We start from the raw sequence: 21,029 nt of genomic DNA on the forward strand, positions 1-21,029 counted from the left end.
CTGCAGTGCAGTGGTGCAATCTTGCCTCACTGCAACCTCCACCTCCCGGGTTCAAGCAATTCTCCTGCCTCAGCTCCTGAGTAGCTGGGATTAGAGGCAACTGCCACCATGCCTGGCTAACTTTTTGTATTTTTAGTGGAGATGGGGGTTTCACCATGTTGTCCAGGCTGGTCTCCAACTCTTCACCTCAGGTGATCCACCTGCCTCTACCTCCCACAGTGCTGGGATTATAGGCGTGAGCCACTGCACCCGGCCATGTGATGGGAATGTTCTGTGTCCATAATAGATGCTGCATATTGCTGGCCCAGCTCCTGAGGCTCTTTGGACCTCCAGGAATCGGTGTCTCTATCAGGAACCCTTAATCCTGACCCGGACTCCTGGCTGGGACCCAGGGTGTTGGAGTGGCAAGAGCGCTGTCAGGCCTGGTGAAGGGTGTGAGCTGTCCAACGGGGCAAGGAGGAGGCAGGGCCTGTTCTGTAGTTGGACAGACAGAGCCCTCTAGCTGCTTTCTGGAAGACTGAAGGGAAGGTGATGTTGGAGGGAGGGAGTGCAGGCAGCAGCTGTGAGGGAGTTCAGGTCAGAAACAGGTGGCACCCGGATTTACGCTGTGGTGGTCACGGTGGGGATGAGGGGCTGCTTTGGATTGTGCTGGGGATGTGGGGTGGTGTGCTGCTGCATAACTACTGCCAGGTCTCTCTGCTCTTGGTGTCTGCATCCAGGGCTGGGAGGGGGTCAAATGTATCACACTATCGGCCCCAGGCCCACCAAGCCTGGGGAGGTGGTCACACTTCCACGATGGCATCTGGATGTTCCCTGTGTGTGGGGAGGACACAGGGACTCCATTCGTAGACCACCTCTTGGACAGTGTGTCTGCCTCTGAGGTCAGATGCTCTACACTGGGACAGGGTGGAGTGGAGGGAAACCCAGCTTGGGGCTCATTGGAGGGGCTTGCTGGCAGACACCTCCCTTTGTGGGAAACTGACTGTGGGAGAGGGGAACTCCAACCTCTGTCACCACATCCCTCTTCCCTGTTGTCACACCTGTCACCTGCTGCCATAGCCATGAGACTTCCCAAAGGTCACTGCTGCCACTCACTGCACAGCCTGGAAGGGAGTCCACAGGGGACATAGAGTGAGCAAGAGACCTGTGCCACTCAGGCCTCCTGGGGGTGTCCCCAGTGCAGCCATGATGATAATCACAGCTACCATTCACCAAGTCCTGCCCACAGTCTAACCTACTCTATTCACAACACTCCCAGCAGCAAGGCAAGTGAGGTGCTGCCGTCATCCAGGCTGGACAGTTCAGTGATTTGCCTGAGGCCCCACAGCAGGTGAGTGGCAAGTCCAGCGTCAGAGCAGGGCAGGCTGGCAGTGCCCCCTGAGCCCCCTTTGCCATGCTTACCACATGCACATCCTGGGCTTCTGCAGGAATTCCCTGTCCCCTACCTGCCCTGCTCCATGCAAAACCCTCTTTGAGCTGTGCCTGGGAGACGTGCTGAGAGAATTCATGGAAACAAATGTGTTACTGACAGCCTCTTTGCCTCCAGAGTTCAACTGGAGACAGAGAAACCAGCCAGAGGCAGAGGGAGGTAACACGGAGTCCCCCAGAAAGGTCTGGGCTGCGCGTGCTTCAGGTAACCTCCCTTGACCTTCAGGAGAACGAGAAGGCTGCCTGATCAGAGAGTCTCTGAAGAAGATCCTGTGGCTACAGGCTTCAGCAGAGTGTGAGGGAGACCTCAGTTATTTCCTCAGGTGTTTCCACCAAATCCTCCTGTCTTTCATGGCCAACACCCCAGGCAAGGCTTGGGGCCCCCGTCTGCTGCTGGACGGTAAGTCCTGTCCCCGTGGCAGTGAATCTGTGGGGTGTTCTGATTGTGGGTACTATGGAAGCTAAACCCCATGCTCCAGGTGGGGTGGAGGGTCCTCAGAGGACTCCTGGACAGTGCCAGGCTCTAGGCTGAGGTGGGGGACACAGCAGAAACCAGGACAGGCCCATCCCTACTGGAGCTTCTCCCTAAGCAGTGGAGGCTCAGCCACTGTGAGGAGGTAGGCAAGGCCCTGCAGAAAGAGGGGTGAGGAAATCTGGGGGCTCCCAGGAAGGGTCACTGCTGGAGATGGGGTTCTTACCAGGATGGGCTCTGAAGATAAGCAGGGAGGATTTGGGAGGGCAGAGATGAGGCCCAGAGCTTCTGGCAGAGAGCATGGCCTGCGCAAAGGTCTGGGGGCCGGACAGCCTGTACGTATTCTGGGAAGCAGGAAGGAGACACAGGCCTTGTGTTTCTGAGCCCCGACTTTAGACTGTGCCCTGTTGGGGAGGGGCCAGGGAATGTCTGAGGCTGGGCCTGACCCTGCTCCTTACCCCGTGGGAGCAGCAGAGGCATGAAGAAGAAGTTAGTGGTGCTGGGCCTGCTGGCCGTGGTCCTGGTGCTGTTCATTGTCGTCCTCTGTCTCTGGCTGCCCTCAGCCTCCAAGGAACCTGACAACCATGTGTATACCAGGGCTGCCGTGGCTGCGGATGCCAAGCAGTGCTTGGAGATTGGGAGGTGAGTGGGGCAGGGCATGGGACATGGGCCCTGAAAACTGGGCAAGTGGACCAGAGCAATACCTTCACCCCTCTGAGACTCAGTTTCCCCACATGTAAGCTTTGCTTGGACTCTCTCAGTAGCCTTTGGGAAGGGGACGGTGACTCCGAGAGCAGGATGTGGGTCTCCTAGAGCCAAACAGGGCCCCTTTTCTCAGTTCTAAGAGTCTCTGTCTCTTTGGATAAACTCCACTGTTTTGTTGTTTGGTGGCTATTTTTACTTATTTTTTCCTATCTATCTATCTATCTATCTATCTATCTATCTATCTATCTATCTATCTATCTTTCTATCTATCTATCTTTCTATCTATCTATCTATCTATTTAGAGATGGAGTTTTGCTCTGTTGCCAGGCTGGAGTGCAGTGGTGCAATCTCAGTTAACTGCAACCTCCGCCTCCCAAGTTCAAGCGATTCTCATGCCTAAGCCTCCCAAGTAGCTGGGATTACAGGCGTGTGCCACCACGCTCAACAAATTTGTGTGTGTGTGTGTGTGTGTGTGTGTGTGTGTGTGTGTGTTTCTGAGACAGAGTATCACTCTGTTACCCAGGCTGGAGGGCAGTGGTGCAATCTTGGCTTACTGCAGCCTCCCCCTCCCAGGTTCAAGTGATTCTCCTGCCTCAGCCTCCACATTAGCTGAGACTACAGGCATGTGCCACCATGCCCAGCTAATTTTTGTATTTTTAGTAGAGACAGGGTTTTGCTATGTTGGCCAGGCTGGTCTTGAACTCCTGACCTTGTGATCCTCCCACCTCTGCCTCTCAAAGTGCTGGGATTACAGGTGTGAGCCACTGTGCCTGGCCTAATTATGGTGTTTTTAGTAGAGATGGGGTTTCACCATGTTGGTCAGGCTGGTCTCGAACTCCTGACCTCAGGTAATCCACCCACCTGGGCCTCCCAAAGTGTTGGGATTACAGGTGTGAGCCACCATGCCCGGCTTATTCTTTTCTGTTTTTTTTTTTTTTTTTTTTTTTTTTTTTGGATAGGAGACAATTTCTTTCTTTCTTTTTTTTATTTTATTTTATTATTATTATACTTTAAGTTTTAGGGTACATGTGCACAATGTGCAGGTTTGTTACATATGTACACATGTGCCATGTTAGTGTGCTGCACCCACCAACTCGTCATTTAGCATTAGGTATATCTCCCAATGCCATCCCTCCCCCCTCCCCCCAAGGAACGCTGTTGCCCAAACAGGGACATGAAGGGCTTATTCTTTTTTTAAGGTGGAGTCTTACTCTGTCACCCAGGCTGGAGTATAGGGGAGCGATCATAGCCCACTGCAGCCTCAAACTCTTGGGTTTAAGTGATCCTCCTGCCTCAGCTTCCTAAAGTGCTGGGATTACAGGTTTGAGCCATGGTGCCTGGCTTCTACTGTTTTATTCTATTTTAGACTCTTATCTCATGTTATATATAAAGATCAGTTCCCTTCTAAAGACTTAAACAGAAAAAATATTATGTTTTTCATATTTTGAGACAGGGTCTTGTTCTGTCACCCAGGCTGGAGTGCAGTGGCATGATCATAGCTCTCTGCAGCCTTGAACTCTTGGGCTTAAGCGATCCTCCCACCTCAGCCCCCTGAGTAGCTAGGATTACAGGCGTGCATCACACCTGACTAATTTAAAAAGACTGTTTTGTAGATATGGTCTCACTCTATTGCCCAGGCTGGTCTTGAACTCCTGGCCTCAAGTGATCCTCCACCTTGGCCTCCCAAAGTGTTGAGATTACAGGTGTAAGTCACCATCTCTAGCAGGGAAAAAAAATGTTATTAATGAAGTATAGCAATTTCCCTTTTTGTCCCAATTATAAAAATCATGTACATTTGTTTGCTTCATAAAGAGGAAACTGTCTGGGCAAGGTGGTCTACACCTGTAATCCCAGCACTTTGGGGGGTTGAGGCGGGCAGACCACCCGAGGTCAGGAGTTCGAGACCAGCCTGGCCAACATGGTGCACTCTGTCCCTACTAAAAATATAAAAAGTTAGCGGGGCTTGGTGGTGTGCGCCTATAACCCCAGCTACTCAGGAGGCTGAGGCAGGAGAATCGCTTGAACCCAGGAGGCAGAGGTTGCAGTGAGCTAAGATCATGCCACTGCACTCCAGCCTGGGCAACTGAGTGAAACTCTGTCTCAGAAAAAAAAAAAAAGAAAAGAAAAAGAAGAAACTGTAATCCCAGCACTTTGGGAGGTTGAGGCGATAGGATTGCTTTAGACCATGAGTTCGAGACCAGCCTGGGCAACATAGAAAGACCCTATCTCTACAAAACAGACAAAAAATTGCCCGGTGTGGTGGTTCTTACCTGTAGTCCCAACTACTCAGGAGACTGAAGTGGGAGGATTGCTTGAGCCCAGGAGGTCAAAGCTGCATTGAGCCAAGACTGTGCCGCTGCACTTCATCCTGGGTGACAAAGTGAGACCCTGTCTCATAAAACAAAGGCTGGGCACAGTGGCTCATGCCTGTAATACCAGCACTTTGGGAAGCCAAGGTGGGTGGATTACTTGAGCACAGGAGTTCTTGACCAGCCTGGGCAACATGATGAAACCCCATCTCTACAAAATACACAAACAAACAAAATTGGCTGGGCATGGTGGCATGTGCCCATAGTCCCAGCTACTTGGGAGGCTGAGATGGGAGTGTCAATTGAGCCCAGGAGACTGAGGCTGCAGTGATCTGAGATCACACCACTGCACTCCAGCCTGAGCAACAAAGAGAGACTTTGTCTCCAAAAAAAAAAAGAGGCCAAGGCAGGCGGATCATGAGGTCAAGAGATAGGGATCATCCTGGCCAACATGGTGAAACCCCGTCTCTACTAAAAATACAAAAATTAGCTGGGCATGGTGGCATGCACCTGTAGTCCCAGCTACTCAGGAGGCTGAGGCAGGAGAATGGCTTGAACCCGGGAGGCAGAGGTTGCAGTGAGCTGAGATCGTGCCACTGCCCTCCAGCCTGGCAATAGAGCAAGACTCCATCTCAAAACAAAAAAGAAAGAAACTAAAAACAAAAACCCCAAAACTCGAATGGACTTCTCTTCCATCCTCCTTTGGGCAGGTGGGCAGCAGGGTGTGTATGCGGGGCCAGGGTGGAAGCCTGCAGGTTCTCATGCCTTTATGTGCCACATGGCAGGGATGCACTGCGGGACGGTGGCTCTGCAGTGGATGCAGCCATTGCAGCCCTGTTGTGTGTGGGGCTCATGAATGCCCACAGCATGAGCATCGAGGGTGGCCTCTTCCTCACCATCTACAACAGCACCACCCACGAGTGCCTCGGAAGAGGAGAGGGAGAGGGGCAGGGGTTGTGGGTTGGGCCGAGGCACAGCTCGGTGGCCCCCAGGCTCACGTGGCATAAAGGGTTTGGGTGGGTGGGCCTGCCTACCTGCTTCTCCTTCTAGGAAAAGCTGAGGTCATCAATGCCCGCGAGGTGGCCCCCAGGCTGGCCTTTGCCAGCATGTTCAACAGCTCGGAGCAGTCCCAGAAGGGTAAGCCATGCTGCAGACTTGGGGCATGGGTGCAGAGCTGGCTGAGCCACTGGGAAGGGGCCTTGCCCACAGGAGCCTGCTCCCGTCAGGGTTCAGGGGCAGTTCTAGCACCCCCCATCCCTTCCTGGCCCCATAGCACACCCTCCCACAATGAGTGGTCAGGACCATCATCACCACGGTAAAGGGCCGGGAGCTTCTGTTATTTCTGCTAAGGCCTCCGGGGCCAGTCTGTGCAGCACATGGAAAGAATAATTATTATGCTAGCAGACCTCATGGACTAGGGCTCACTGGGGCCCACGCTCTGCTCTGCGCTTTTCACCCACGAGCCTCTCACAACCCTCCCTGCTCCTTTGGGCTAGGGGATGCTGTGTGGATTCCCATTTTACAGGGTGGGGATGCTGAGGCTCAGACAGGTCATGCAAATCAGCTGAGGTCACACAGCTGGGAGGTGGTGAAGCTAAAATTGAACCCAGGCTGTCTATATCCTGCCTTTTCAACAGGCATCCCATTCACTCATTTGTTCATTTGTGGGGATGGCACTCTAGAATGTGAGGTGGAGTCTCTCTTTTCTAATCTGGTCTTAAGTGGAGAGGAGGCCCCCAAATTCCCCAGGTACCTGAAGGGAAGCCACTGTCCATCCAGGAAGCCACTGTCTGTCCCCAAAGGAGGCACAATAGATTGTGAGATAAAAGTTGGAGGATGGGAGGGTCTCAACAACTCAACGCCTCTAGTCCTAGCACTTTAGGAGGCCAAGTCAGGAGGAGCACATGAGCCCAGGAGACCTGCCTGGACAACATAGCAAGACTCCATCTCTACCAAAAATGGGGAAAAAAATTAGCTAGGTATGGCGGTGTGTGTTTATGGTCCCAGCTACTCAGGAGTCTAAGGTGGGAGGATCACTTGAGCCCAGGAGGTTGAGGCTGCAGTGAGCCATGATTATACCACTACACTCTAGCTTGGGCAACAAAGTGAGACCCTGTCAAAAAAAAAAAAAGGCTGGACCTTTTTTTCACAGGCTCACGCCTGTAATCCCAGCACCTTGGGAGGCTGAGGCAGATGGATCACCTAGGTCAGGAGTTCAAGACCAGCCTGGCCAACATAGTGAAACCCTTTCTCTATTAAAAGTACAATAAGTCGGGCATGGTGGCACAGGCCTGTAATATCCCAGCTACTCAGGAGGCTAAGGCAGGAGAATCGCTTGAACCCAGGAGGTGGAGATTGCAGTAAGCCGGGATCATGCCACTGCACTCCAGCCTGGGCAACAAGAATGAAACTCTGTCTCAAAAAAAAAAAAAAAAAAAAAGAAAGTTGGAGGATGGATGGGCAGGACACACTCACCATAGCAGGCCTTAGACTTCAGGTGGGGGTCCTGGGTGGCGCCCTTTGGAGTCTTCTGCAACATACTCAATCTTTGATTTTTTTTTCTTTTTTTTTTTTTTTGAGATGGAGTCTCACTCTGTCGCCCAGGTTGGAGTGCAGTGGTGCGATCTCGGCTCACTGCAAGCTCTGCCTCCTGAGTTCACGCCATTCTCCTGCCTCAGCCTCCCGAGTAGCTGGGACTACAGTTGCCTGCCACCACGCCCGGCTAATTTTTTGTATTTTTTAGTAGAGACGGGTTTTCACTATGTTGCCCAGGCTGGTCCCTCGATCTCCTGACCTCGTGATCCCCCTGCCTCGGCCTCCCAAAGTGCTGGAATTACAGGCGTGAGCCACTGTGCCCCGCCAATCTTTCATTTGTTTTTAATACTCATTGAGAAACTCAGCATCTGTAGACATGAAGTTGCTCAGGGTAAGAGAATGCGGGAATCATAGGCTTGGCACCTTGTGGATGCTTAGAATCATTTATTTAACTAGAATGTATTGAGCATTGTCTTAAAGAATCAGCTGTTGTTCCTGAAGCTGGGGTGAAAAACAAAGATGGCAGATGAAATCTGTGACACTCCAGGTGGGAGAAGAAACTAGGCAGGTGCGGGTGTGTTATGGGCTGTAGAAAAACAGACCTGGAGGGCCTCAAAATCTGGGACTCTATGGAGGGTGACCCAGTCAGGGAAGGGGACATCTGAGCAAAGACCCAGAGGCAGAGATGGGGTCAGGGGAGTTATCTCCTGGTCTGCTATCCAGGTGTGATGGCAGGGACAGAGCCCTGTGGGGAGCTGGGGAGGCTGCAGCAAGTGACCCAAGGGAAATGGCCCAGGTTGTGTGGGATCTCTTAGGTTATGGTGAAGCCTCTGCTTCCTGTCTGAGGGAAGTGGGGGCTCGTGGAGTGTGTGAGTGGAAGGGGATGGATCTGGCCTACGGATTGCTGTGTAAGGGGCAGAGAGCATGTGGGGACCTGGCCAGAGGTCACTGCAGTAATTCGTGGAGAGGGTGCTGGGAAGTGGCTGATGCTGGACAGACACACTTGGAAGTGGAGCCTGTGGATTTGAGGATGGGTTGGGTGTGATGCTTGTGTAGGGAGTCCCCGGGGACCCCTGATCTTTTGTCTGTACCTGGAAGGATGGGGTGACCCTAATGGAGACAGGCAGGGTTCTCAGGAAGCAGGTTGAGCAGACACTCAGGAGCTCGGTTTTGGGCACGTTGAAGTTTGAGATGCTTTCTTCGAGCAGGCAGGTAGATACTCAGGTCTGGTGATCAGAGGAGCAGTCCAGGCCAGCAGGTCAATTTGGGAGTTAGTGCATAAATGGAGGCTGAAGCTCAGATGTCAAGCAGACCACGAGGAGAGATAGCAAAGACAGAGGGGAGAGTAGGAGCTAGGATGGCAGGCGGGGGAGACTCGGGTGGAGCCAGGTGCTGGGATGCAGGGGCGGCTCTCAGGGAGAGTGATGAGCCCAGTAAAGCTGAGAGGGGCACTGGGTCTGGCAGTGTGGGGGTCACCAGAGAACTTGGCAAGTGTGGCGGCATGAGAGTCTGATTGGCCTGAGGTCAGGAGAAGATTTTTTTCTGATATTGATACATGATATTTTCTATATTTATGGGTACATGTGAGTGCTTGTTACATGCACAGAGTGTATAATGATCAAGGCAGGGTATTTGGAGTCTCCGTCACCTTGAATATTTTTCATTTCTGGGTGTTAGCACCATAGTCCTCTCTTCGTTACTTTGAAATATACAAAATACTGTTGCTAAGCATCATCACCCTGGTCTGCTATCAAAGATTAGAACTTCTCCTGTCTTGGCTGGGCATGGTGGCTCATGCCTGTCATCCCAGCACCTTGGAAGGCTGAGGTGGGTGGATGACCTGAGGTCAGGAGTTTGAAACCAGACTGGCCAACATGGCAAAACCCCATCTGTACTAAAAATCCAAAAATTAGCCTGGTGTGCTGGCCTGTGCCTGTAAACCCAGCGACTCGGGAGGCTGAGGCAGGAGAATCGCTTGAACCTGGGAGGCGGAGGTTGTAGTGAGCTGAGATCATGCCACTGCACTGCAGTCTGGGAGACAGAGCAAGACTCCATCTCAAAAACAAACAAACAAAAAACAAAACAAAACAGAAAAGAACTTCTGTCTAACTACAAGGTGGAAGGAATCATGTGCTGGGTGTCAGACCTTCCGGGATGTATGTGCAGCTTCTAGGAATTGAAACCACCAGCTCTTGGAAACTTGTGCCAGGCTTCAGGGTGGGAGAGGCAGTTCTAGAGCCGCAGCCGCCAAGCCAAGCCAAATGGCCTCAACATCTCTCGCAAGAGCAGGAGAGTACCTGGGGGCAGAGGCCATAGTTGTACCTTTCTGGGCAAAGGGTCAGTGTCTGTAGTGTCCATATGGGCAGTGGGGCTCGGGGGGAAGCAGGCCCAGGGGTCTGTTTCCAATGACCTCCTCAAAAGTCAGAACTGGAAGGCAAAACCCCTTATAGACTGGGTGCACCTGTAATCCCAGCATGTTGGGAGGCTGAGGTGGGAGGATTGCTTGAGGCCAGAGTTTGAGACCAGTCTTGGCAACATAGCGAGACCCCTGTCTCTACAAAAAATAAAAATAAAAAATTAGGCTGGGAGTGGTGGCTCACGCCTGTAATCCCAAAACTCTGAGAGGCTGAGGAGGATGGATCACCTGATATTAGGAGTTCAAGACCAGCCTGACCAACCTGGTAAAACACCGTCTCTACTAAAAATGCAAAAATTAGCAAGGCATGGTTGTACATGCCTGTAATCCCAGCTACTTGGGATGCTGAGGCAGGAGAATTACTTGAACTCGGGAGGTGGAGGTTGGAGTGATCCAAGATTGTGCCATTGCACTCCAGCCTGGGCAACAAGAGTGAAACTCCATCTCAAAAAAAAAAAAAAAAGCCACGTGTAGTGGGGTATGTCTGTAGTCTTAGGTACTTCAGAGGCTGAGGTGGGAGGATCGCTTGAGCCTGGGAAGCCAAGGCTGCAGTGAGCCATGATTGCACCACTGCACTCCAGCTGGGACAACAGAGTGAGACCCTGTCTCAAAACAGACAAACAAACAAAAACCCTTATAGTTGGATGGAGAAACTGAGGCTGCGAGAGGGGACAGGATGGAGGTTAAGGCTCAGTCTTGCCTCTCTGGGGCAGTAGAAAAGAGGAAGGGAGCCCTTTCTTGGGGCTGGCTGTGTCTTGAAGGTGGCCTGTGCTTGACCTGGGTCAGGGTGGGATCTGCTCTTGTTTTGGCACATTCTGGTGGAGCCCATGAGTCTTACAGGATAAGCCCTTGTGGTCAGCGAGATGGGAGGGAGTCTGGCCTGGCACAGGATTTTAGACATGCAGGAACCTGCACAGACAGACACTTCATCCTGGGACAGCAAAACCCAGCCGCATGCTACTGCTTCCCCTCCTGTGCCCTCCTCAGACATCCCTGGTCCATGTACACTCCTACCTGCTGATCCCCTCTTAAAAAAAATTAAACATCCCCTCCTAAAAAAAAAAAATTAAAATTAAAAAATAAATAAAAAAGTTAAAAATCCCCTTCTGCTGGGCGTGGTGTTCAAGCCTGTAATCTCAGCTACTCAGGAGGCTGAGGTGGGAGGATTGCTTGAATCCAGGAGTTCGAGATCAGGCTGGGCAAGAAGGCAAGACCCCAACTCAAAAAAGAAAAAAAAAATCTTTCCTCCTAAGCCTCATTGCTCCATCTGTAAAACGAGTCAGGGACTGTGCCTGGGATGCTGCCTGTGAGAGATCCCGATGTCCCCCACTCAGGGTCACTAACTGCGGCTCTCTCTCCCCAGGAGGGCTGTCGGTGGCGGTGCCTGGGGAGATCCGAGGCTATGAGCTGGCACACCAGTGGCATGGGCGGCTGCCCTGGGCTCGCCTCTTCCAGCCCAGCATCCAGCTGGCCCGCCAGGGCTTCCCCATGGGCAAGGGCTTGGCAGCAGCCCTGGAAAACAAGCGGACGGTCATCGAGCAGCAGCCTGTCTTGTGGTATGTCTGTGGGTGCGGCCCCCTGACACAGGCAGGGCAGGCACAGCCCAAGGACCTTGCAGGCTGTAGCAGCAGTGGAGCAGCCCTCTGCCTTCAGGACCCTGCGCTGATAATGGGATGAGGAGATACAGACCCTTCCCACCACGTGTGGGGACATGTTCTGAGCGTGGGGTCCCAGTGGCCACTGTGGCTGGCCATGTGTCCTGAGTGGCAAGGGACACTAGGAGGTTCCCGGAAGGGACACTAGGAGGATGAGCGCCGAGTGACAGGGCCACCCACCTGTGACAGGCGCTGCCTCTGCTTTGTGCTGGTCTCCTGTGTGGGCAGGTGTGTGGGGTGGTCTAGCTAAGTCCACCCCACCTGCTGCCTCACATGAGCCCCCTCTGCCCCAGTGAGGTGTTCTGCCGGGATAGAAAGGTGCTTCGGGAGGGGGAGAGACTGACCCTGCCACGGCTGGCTGACACCTATGAGAAGCTGGCCATTGAGGGTGCCCAGGCCTTCTACAACGGCAGCCTCACGGCCCAGATTGTGAAGGACATCCAGGCGGCCGGTGAGTGGGTAACCTCAAGGGCCCGGGTGAGGAACTCTGCAGTGGAAACCCTGAGCTGTAGCCCAGAGCCATGGGGTCCTCCTGTCTTGCCTGAGCCTGCAGGAAGTTCCTGGTGGAGGAGGGTCATTGACTGGCCATGTGGGTCCACAGCTCCTGCTTATATCAAAACCAAGAGAGGCCACACAGTCTAGGAGAGCAAGTCCCTGTTGGGGTAAATGCAGGTGTAGGCAAGAGCCAGGGCTAGGGAAGCACTAGAATACAGCCTGAAGATCCAGGAGGACTTCTTGGAGGAGGTGGTGGCTGGGCTGCAGATAACTTCGTTAGGCAGAGAGAGGAAGGGATTCCTAGCAGAGGAACAGCTGGGCTAAGGCCCAGTAGAGGGGGCTTTGATTCACCAAGAGGGTTACAAGGGATGAGGGTCGCCTTGAGAGAGGCATGGGGAAGGGAATTTGTGAGGCAGGGGCCTGGAGCTTGGCTGTGGCTTTCTTCAGGTAATTTTTGTCACTGTTTCATGGAGGAGGGTGATTAGCTTGTCGACCTTTACCACTGAGGCTGGAAATTGGCATGCCAATACCCTGTCTGTCTGGAGCTGACTCCAGGAGAATTAAGAGCCTCCCTCCCTCCCTCTATCCATTCATCGTGAGGAGAAGAGGCCAAGCAGCATGGACGCCGGCAGGAATTCTCCAGTTAGAAAAGGCCCTCTGAGCCAGGTGCATGGCTCACGTCTGTAATCCCAGCACTTTGGGAGGCCCAGGCGGGTGGATCACCTGAGGTCAGGAGTTCAAGACCAGCCTGGCCAACATGGTGAAACCCTGTCTCTACTAAAAATGCAAAATTAGTCAGGCATGGTGGGTTGTGCCTGTAATCCCAGCTATTTGGGAGGCTGTGGCAGGAGAATCGCTAGAACCTGGGGGGCTGAGGTTGCAGTGAGCCGAGATTGCACCACTGCACTCCACAGAGTGAGACTCCATCTCATAAAAAAAAAAAAGAAAGAAAAGGCCCTCCGAGGCCAAGCTTGGTGTCTCATGCCTGTAATCCCAACACTTTGGGAGGCTGAGGTAGAAGTTGAGGCCAGGAGGTCCAAGACAAGGCTGGGCAACATAGTGAGTCTACAAAAGAAATATTGAGAATCTACATAAATATAGTGGGGGTGGGGGTGGGGAACAAGAAAACAAAAAATTCAAAGCATAGAGAAAAGAAATATAGCAAAACCCGGCCGGGCATGGTGGCTCACGCCTGTAATCCCAGAACTTTGGGAGGCTGAGGCTTGTGGATACAGGGTCAGGAGATCGAGACCATCCTGGCTAACACAGTGAAACCTGTCTCTACTAAAAATACAAAAAAAATTAGCCAGGTGTGGTGGTGGGTGTCTGCATTCCCAGCTACTTGGGAGGCTGAGGCAGGAGAATGGCGTGAACCTGGGAAGCGGAGCTTGCAGTGAGCCGATATCATGCCACTGCACTCCAGCCTGGGCGATAGAGTGAGACTCCATCTCAAAAAAAAAAAAAAAAAAAAGAAATATAGCAAAACACAACAAAAAAATTAAAATTTGCTGGGTGTAGTTGTGCCTTTAGTCTCAGCTACTGGGGAGGGTCTGCTGGAGGATCACTTGAGCCCAGGAGTTCAAGGCTGTGATTAAGCCACTGCACTCCAGCCTGGGTGACAGAGCAAGATCCTATCTCTAAAAAAAAAAAAAAAAAAAAAAACAGAAAACACTCTCTGGCCACAGATGAGAGAAGGCAGACAGGAAGCCACTAAGCCAAGCAGGCAGAGGGCAGGTGGCCCCAGACCGGCTGTCAGGTGGTGAGCAGTGTCAGGGAGACAGGAGTGCCAGAGCTGGTGAGGTTCCCAAGGAGGTGAGGTTGCCTGTGGCCCCCTCCCAGGGCACAGTCCCACCCCTCCAGTAGTGCACTCTGTCCTCCCTGGTAGGTACAGGCTTTTCCCCACCACCATGGTGCAGCCATGCCTGCCCCCAACACCACTGGTGCAGCTCCATCCTCCACGCAGTGGTGCAGCCCCATCCCAGTGCCCATTCGAGCTGCTGTCCCATTGCAGGGGGCCTTGTGACAGCTGAGGGCCTGAATAACTACTGTGCTGAGCTGATCGAGCACCCGCTGAACATCAGCCTGGGAGACGCAGTGCTGTACATGCCCAGTGCGCCGCTCAGTGGCCCCGTGCTGGCCCTCATCCTCAACATCCTCAAAGGTGAGTGGTTGCACCACAGCTGTGTGGTAGGACCCATGACACTGCCTCTCTCTCCCCACGCCCCACCCCTGCTGCATTTCTGCTCGCCCCTCATGCCACATCTTTCCATCACTGAGCTCCCGAGGTGTGTCCCTGCATCACAGCTCACCGTGTCCTGAAGGAGGCAGTGCAGAGCGACAGGGCTGAAGCGGGCAATGCTCAAGGGTTGGAGGAGGAACAGGAGTCATCAGGAGGGAGAGAGGTGCAGGAGCTCAGGGCTGCAGGGCCTGGTCCAGTGGGTACCCTGGTCCAGTGGGTGACCCTGCCACTTGGTCACTGAATGGCCAGAGCTGATGTGTGACGTGAGGCCCAGGCTCGGGAGCCCTCACCTTACTTCACTCTCACCACAGCCTTCTGAAGCAGCTGCTGCTATTGGTTATTAAACGCTCCTTGAGGTGGGCAAAGTGGCTCAGGCAGTTGTTAACCCTCTGAGCCCCTCAGAGTCTCTGGGGCTTAGCAACATGCACCTGGCTCTGATCAACCAGGGTACAACTTCTCCCGGGAGAGCGTGGAGACCCCCAAGCAGAAGGGCCTGACGTACCACCGCATCGTAGAGGCTTTCCGATTTGCCTACGCCAAGAGGACCCTGCTTGGGAACCCCAAGTTTGTGGATGTGACTGAAGTAAGGGGCAGGGGCTGGCCCACTGTGGGTGTGGGGCCTGCTGTAGAGGCATCGGGTGGGCTCCCCAGGGTGGCTACAGCCTCACATATGCTTTATGAATCCATTCCTGCCACAAACTTTGATTGTGGGCCTACTGTGTGCTCAGATGGACTGGTGGGTGACCCCCAGTCTTGGCTTCTGCCCCACAGAACTGACAGTGTGAGGAATTAGTGGCCACCCTCCTACCTCAGGTCCTTTGCACATGCTGTGGTTCTTGAGTGCTCAGTGCTGAGATGAGGAACACATGGGGGCATTGCAGCCCTCGGGCATGGTGAGATGGATGGGTGAAAGGGAGAGGGCCAGGTGAACAGAGACCTCGGCCACCCACTCCCTGTCACTCCAAACTAACGCTTCCCAGATGCCACCCTCAGCCCTGCACCACCTGACCCACTCACTCAGTAGCTGCCCCGGCTCCACGCTGGGTCCCTATAAGACCCTGTCATATCCCTTCCCGCTGAGGATCCTCACATTCCTCCTTACTTACTTGGGTACTTGGCATTCCTGGGTGGATCTGCAGACCCCCCGACACTGACCAGTGACCTCCCAGGAGGGGCGTCAGCTGCCCGGGTGGTGTCTTCTCTTTCCCCGTGAGCATTCTGTACCTCTGACTCCCGCTGCAGCCAGTGACCTGGTGTCTTGTCTCTCTGAGGGGACAGAGCCACTGCAGCGTGTCCCTCTGCCCTCCCTTTTGGCTAAGGCCAGCTCTTTCATCTACTTGCTGGCTCGGGGTGCTGTTCCTACAATGCTCCTTTCTGCCTCTGACGATTTACTTCTTTATCACGGATTATTCCCGAAAGAAAGGCAGCTGTTATTGCTCTAGAAATTTCTATCTGCTGCCTCCTTTTGTCCTTTGCTCCTCTTACAGCAAACATGGCTGGGCTATGTCCTCTCTCCCTTCAGGGTATCCCCTCCCCTGCTCTATCCCCATGCCACCAGATCTCCAGGTCCAGCCTCAGTTTCCCCATCAGGCCCCACTCAGCAGCATCTCACACAGCTCACCACACTCTCCTCGAGTTTTCATTTTGCAAATTTTTCGCACCTACAAAAATGTAAAAAAATCCCAAAACTGCCCAAGCATCAATATTCCCTTTTCCTGGAGTCTGCAGTGTGGACGTTTCTGCCAGATTTCCTAACTCTCTCCGTCTCCACCCACATCTATTGGGATTCGTGTTTTTCTGAAGGATTCCACAGTAGGTTACTGATGTCACACCTCAGGGTGTGTCTCAAAAGTGAGACTTGAACATAGCACAGCAGGATGTTGGGGTGACACAACCTGCTGTCCCTTCTCTTTGCCTACAGTAGGCTCCCTTGGCTGTTTTGTTTTTGTTGTGTTTTTGTTTAGACACAGAGTCTCTGTCATCCAGGTTGGAGTGCAGTGGTGTGATCTTGGCTCACTGCAGCCTCAACCTCCAGGGCTCAAGCAATCCTCCCACTTCAGCCCCCTGAGCAGCTGGGACCAGAGGCACGTGCCACCAAACCTGGATAATTTTTGTATTTTTTTTAGAGACAGGGTCTTGCCCAGACTGGTCTCAAACTCCTGGGGTCAAACTATCTTCCCACCTCAGCCTCCCAAATAGCTGGGATTACAGGTGTGTTTTTTTTTTTTTTTTTTTTTTTGAGACAGAGTCTTGCTCTGTCATGCAGGCTGGAGTGCAGTGGCGCTATCTCAGCTCGCTGCAAGCTCCGCCTCCTGGGTTCACGCCATTCTCCTGCCTCAGCCTCCCGAGTAGCTGGGACTACAGGCGCCTGCCACTGCGCCCAGCTAATTTTTTGTATTTTTAGTAGAGACGGGGTTTAACCATGATTGCTATCTCCTGACCTCGTGATCCGCCTGCCTCGGACTCCCAAAGTGCTGGGATTACAGGCATGAGCCACCGTGCCTGGCCTGTTTTGTTGATTTTTAAAGCCCAGGGCAGTAGTCTTGAAAAATGTCCCACATCGTGGATTTGCCTTTCTGTTTCCTTGAGGGCAGTTTCAGACAGAACACCTTTCCCTGGGATTGGTCAACTAATCTGTGGGGTGTTGCTGAAACTTTATTTTATTTTATTTTATTTTATTTTATTTTATTTTATTTTATTTTATTTTATTTTATATTTTATTTTTGAGACGGAGTCTCGCTCTGTCCCCCAGGCTGTCCCCCAGGCTGGAGTGCAGTGGCGGGATCTCGGCTCACTGCAAGCTCCGCCTCCCAGGTTCACGCCATTCTCCTGCCTCAGCCCCCCAAGTAGCTGGGACTACAGGTGCCCACCACTGCGCCCAGCTAACCTTTCGTATTTTTAGTAGAGACGGGGTTTCATTGTGTTAGCCAGGATGGTCTCGATCTCCTGATGTCGTGATCCACCCTCCCAAAGTGCTGGGATTTCAGGCCTCGGCCTCCCAAAGTGCTGGGATTACAGGCATGAGCCACCGCGCCCGGTGTTGAAACTCTCTTGAGGCATTTTATTCGGCCTTTGGGTCCATCCTCTCTGTCTCCTCCTTGACCTCCTCATCTCCTCCTCGCCACTGCCTTGGGGACCTTGGCCAGGCTCATGGCATCCAGCAGCCACTCAATGTCAATACTTCCATGTTCATCTCTCAGCCTGCCCTTGCCTGTGAACCCATGCTTATTTATTTATTTTTTTTATACTTGCACCCATGCTCTTCAGGTCTGATGAAGTGTCCAATATCAAGCTTCTGACCATCCCCAAACCTGCCCCTTCTGCAGGGTTTACCTCGCTAGTCGGCACCATCCTTGATTCTTCTCTTTCTCCCACCCAGGCCATCATCTCTTGCCTGGTTGATACCCACAGCCTCCCCTTTGGGATTTATCCTTATCCCTGTCATAGCTGCCAGAGGGACCCTGTGAAAACACTCCCCAGCCTGCTCATTCCTCTGCCCTAAGCCTGCATGGCACAGAGCAAAAGCCAGTTTTTATGGGACCTAGGAGGTCCTGTGGGTTGGGCCCCAGCCTGCATCTTCATCCTCTTCTCCCCACCCCACTCCATTCACTCTCTGCCTATCGCTCACCAGCCTATACCACCTGCCTCAGGGCCTTTGCACTGACCATTTAGGCTGCATTCCAGGCTCTTTTCACACGTTGCTTCCTCTGAGAAGCCCTCCCTGACCACTCTGCCCATACCTCATGCCTCTTGATTCCCCTTACCTGGCTTGTGGTTTCAGCACTTTCCCTGTGTGTGTTTGTTTTTCTTGGCATGAGGGCAGGACCTAAGTGTCTGTTCCCTGTTTATTCCCCAGTGCCAGGCATGTAGTGCAAACTCTAGAAATATTTTTTACATGAAGGAATGAATGATTGAATGCGGCAAGGGTCTGGAGGCTCAGGACCAGGCAGACAGACATTCAGAGTTACTGAAACGCAACAGAGACAGGGAGTCAGACTGGTCGTGCAAGGTCCTGGGCCTGCCCTTGGGTCCTGGGGAGCCACGGAAGGTTGTGGGTGCTAGAAGGTTTTGGTCAGAGTCACAGTCAGGGGCCTTCTGAGACCTGTGCCCCCTCCCCATCCTCCCTCCCCACCTCATCAGGCCAGCTCTGGGGTCTCGGCAGGTGGTCCGCAACATGACCTCTGAGTTCTTCGCTGCCCAGCTCCGGGCCCAGATCTCTGACAACACCACTCACCCGATCTCCTACTACAAGCCCGAGTTCTACACGCCGGATGACAGGGGCACTGCTCACCTGTCTGTCATCACAGAGGACGGCAGTGCTGTGTCCGCCACCAGCACCGTCAACCTCTAGTAGGGGCTGCTGGGCCGCCTGGGTGGGAAAGTGCCAGAGGCGGGTGGCCCAGGGACCGCCCACTTATCCAGTAAGGTGGCTCCGTCACCTCTTTTTCTGGTGGGAAACTGAGGCCCAATCTTGGTAGCTTATCCTGGGCCTCTCAGTGAGTATGTTTCAGCCTCAGTGGGTGGATAGGGACCAGGCTGGGCCAGGCAAGGTCGGGCGCTGTCTGACCCGGCTGGGTGGTAGCTTTGGCTCCAAGGTCTGCTCCCTGGTCAGCGGGATCCTGTTCAATAATGAATGGACAACTTCAGCTCTCCCAGCATCACCAATGAGTTTGGGGTACCCCCCTCACCTGCCAATTTCATCCAGCCAGGTATGGGGTGGAAGTCCGGGGGTGGGGGACTGGGGTGGAGAGGGGCGGGTGTCCTGGGCAGGCAGCTGATGGGCATCCCTGTCTTCTCCCATCAGCCGCAGGGAAGCAGCCGCTCTCATCCATGTTCCCAACGATCATGGTGGGCCAGGACGGCCAGGTCCGGATGGTGGTGGGAGCTGCTGGGGGCACGCAGATCACCACAGCCACTGCACTGGTATGTGTCACCCCTTTTCTCCCTGGCCCTTCCCACTCCGCACAGCCCCCAAGCCATGCTGATCACACTCCCATGCCCCAGGCCATCATCTATAACCTCTGGTTCGGCTATGACGTGAAGCGGGCCGTGGAGGAGCCCCAGCTGCACAACCAGCTTCTGCCCAACATCACGACAGTGGAGAGAAACATTGACCAGGTGGGCCAGGGGTTGGAGAAACTGAGTCACGGTGTGGGGCCCCAGAGCATCCTGGGCTGGAGGCCTGGATCATCACAGAGTGGACAATGGTTGGTGTCCTCTCTCTAGTGTCTGGGCCATCTGGAGCCCCTGTGCCATGAGGGCCAAACCCCCTGCTCCAATGAGACCCAGAAGGCCCCAACCTGCTCTTCCTGATGACCTGGCCTGAAATGGCACCACCTGGGCTGAGGCCTGTGACCACACAGGCGTGGTTCAGGTGGCATCTGGAGCCCTGCTCAGGCTTCCCCTCTCCTCCCACCCCCAGGCAGTGACTGCAGCCCTGGAGACCCGGCACCATCACACCCAGATCGCGTCCACCTTCATCGCTGTGGTGCAAGCCATCGTCCGCACGGCTGGTGGCTGGGCAGCTGCCTCGGACTCCAGGAAAGGCGGGGAACCTGCTGGCTACTGGTTGCTCCAGGCAGACAAGGCTGACAAGCAATCCAGTGACAAGATACTCACGAGGATGAGGAAGAGGACTTTGGGGGACGGGCTTCCCCTGTGAGCAGCAGAGCAGCATAATAAATGAGGCCACTGTGCCAGGCTCCAGGTGGCCTCCCTGGCCTGTCTCCCCACTCTCTGGGCCTCAGTGTATTGTGTGTGAAATGGAGCCATCTGGCTGGGGAGGAACAGAGAGGTGGGATTCGGAGATCTTCACAATGCGGCACTGGAACTAGCCTCAGCATCTTCAGCATGGGGAGAGCGGGGCACATGGCTGGGGGCCAGGGGAAGGTTCACACCAAGCCCTGCCCCTTCCCACCCTGATCCCTCGGACTTTGGGGCCAGGCCCTCCCTTACTGGGGCTGGGCAGTGACACTACCTAGGAGCAGCCACCAGGGGGTGTCACGACCCTGGCGCTTTCTTAGGCAGAGGGTGGCCAGCTGATGCTGGGAACCCGGGCGCCTTCTCAGACCCGTAGGCCTCCAGCTCACCCTGCCGATGACACTGGCTGTGAAGCTGAGGTCCGAGGAATGGGGACTGGGCAACAGGCTGGAGGAAAACATCTCGGTCAGAGCCACGCCCCTGGGGGGTTCCCAAGAGCAAGCCCAGACTGAAACCCAAGCTTGTCATCCTCTCCAGAGGGAGGTCTGGTTCTCAGGGAACAGCAAACGGGAAGATGTCCCCTGGGGACGCTGCCCAGAGGGAGTGGGTCCAGAAGGAAACAGCTAGACACAGCAGCCTTCACCATTGGGAGCCCCTCCAGGCCTCCCTCGGGGCCTGCTCCCTCCTCTGTGCACAGTTCCAACACCTGGAGCAGGGTTCTGGGAAGGGCTGGTGGAGGTGGGCTGGTGGGAGGCGGTGATCACAGGTCAGCACCTGGATATCACCAGGGGCACTGGGGCCAGGGGCCAGGTGAGGCCAGGTCAGGGCTATCCTTCAGGAGCCCCGAAAACCTGGTGATTCCAAAGGGCCCATAGACAAACAGGGTTTTATGCCTGTGGAGTCAAGTCCCACTGGGTCTGAGCTCTGGAGGGCTGTGTCTCTGGGGCTCTGCAAGGGTGAGGTGGAGGTAGGCTCAACTGGTGTACAAGTCACTCTTCAATCCTTATTTTATTTATTTAATTTTTTTTAAAAAAAATTAAACCAATAGAGATGGGGTCTCACTATGTTGACCTGG

At 53.9% G+C, this 21,029-nt stretch overlaps 1 pseudogene; it reads left to right on the forward strand.

Moving 5' to 3' along the window:
• The first annotated feature begins 2,378 nt into the window (after nt 1-2,378).
• LOC129530542 (glutathione hydrolase 1 proenzyme-like) lies at nt 2,379-20,010 on the forward strand (annotated as a pseudogene).
• Nucleotides 20,011-21,029: the final 1,019 nt, after the last annotated feature.

This window comes from Gorilla gorilla, chromosome Y, assembly GCF_029281585.2.
Source record: "Gorilla gorilla gorilla isolate KB3781 chromosome Y, NHGRI_mGorGor1-v2.1_pri, whole genome shotgun sequence".
Lineage (NCBI taxonomy): Eukaryota > Metazoa > Chordata > Mammalia > Primates > Hominidae > Gorilla > Gorilla gorilla.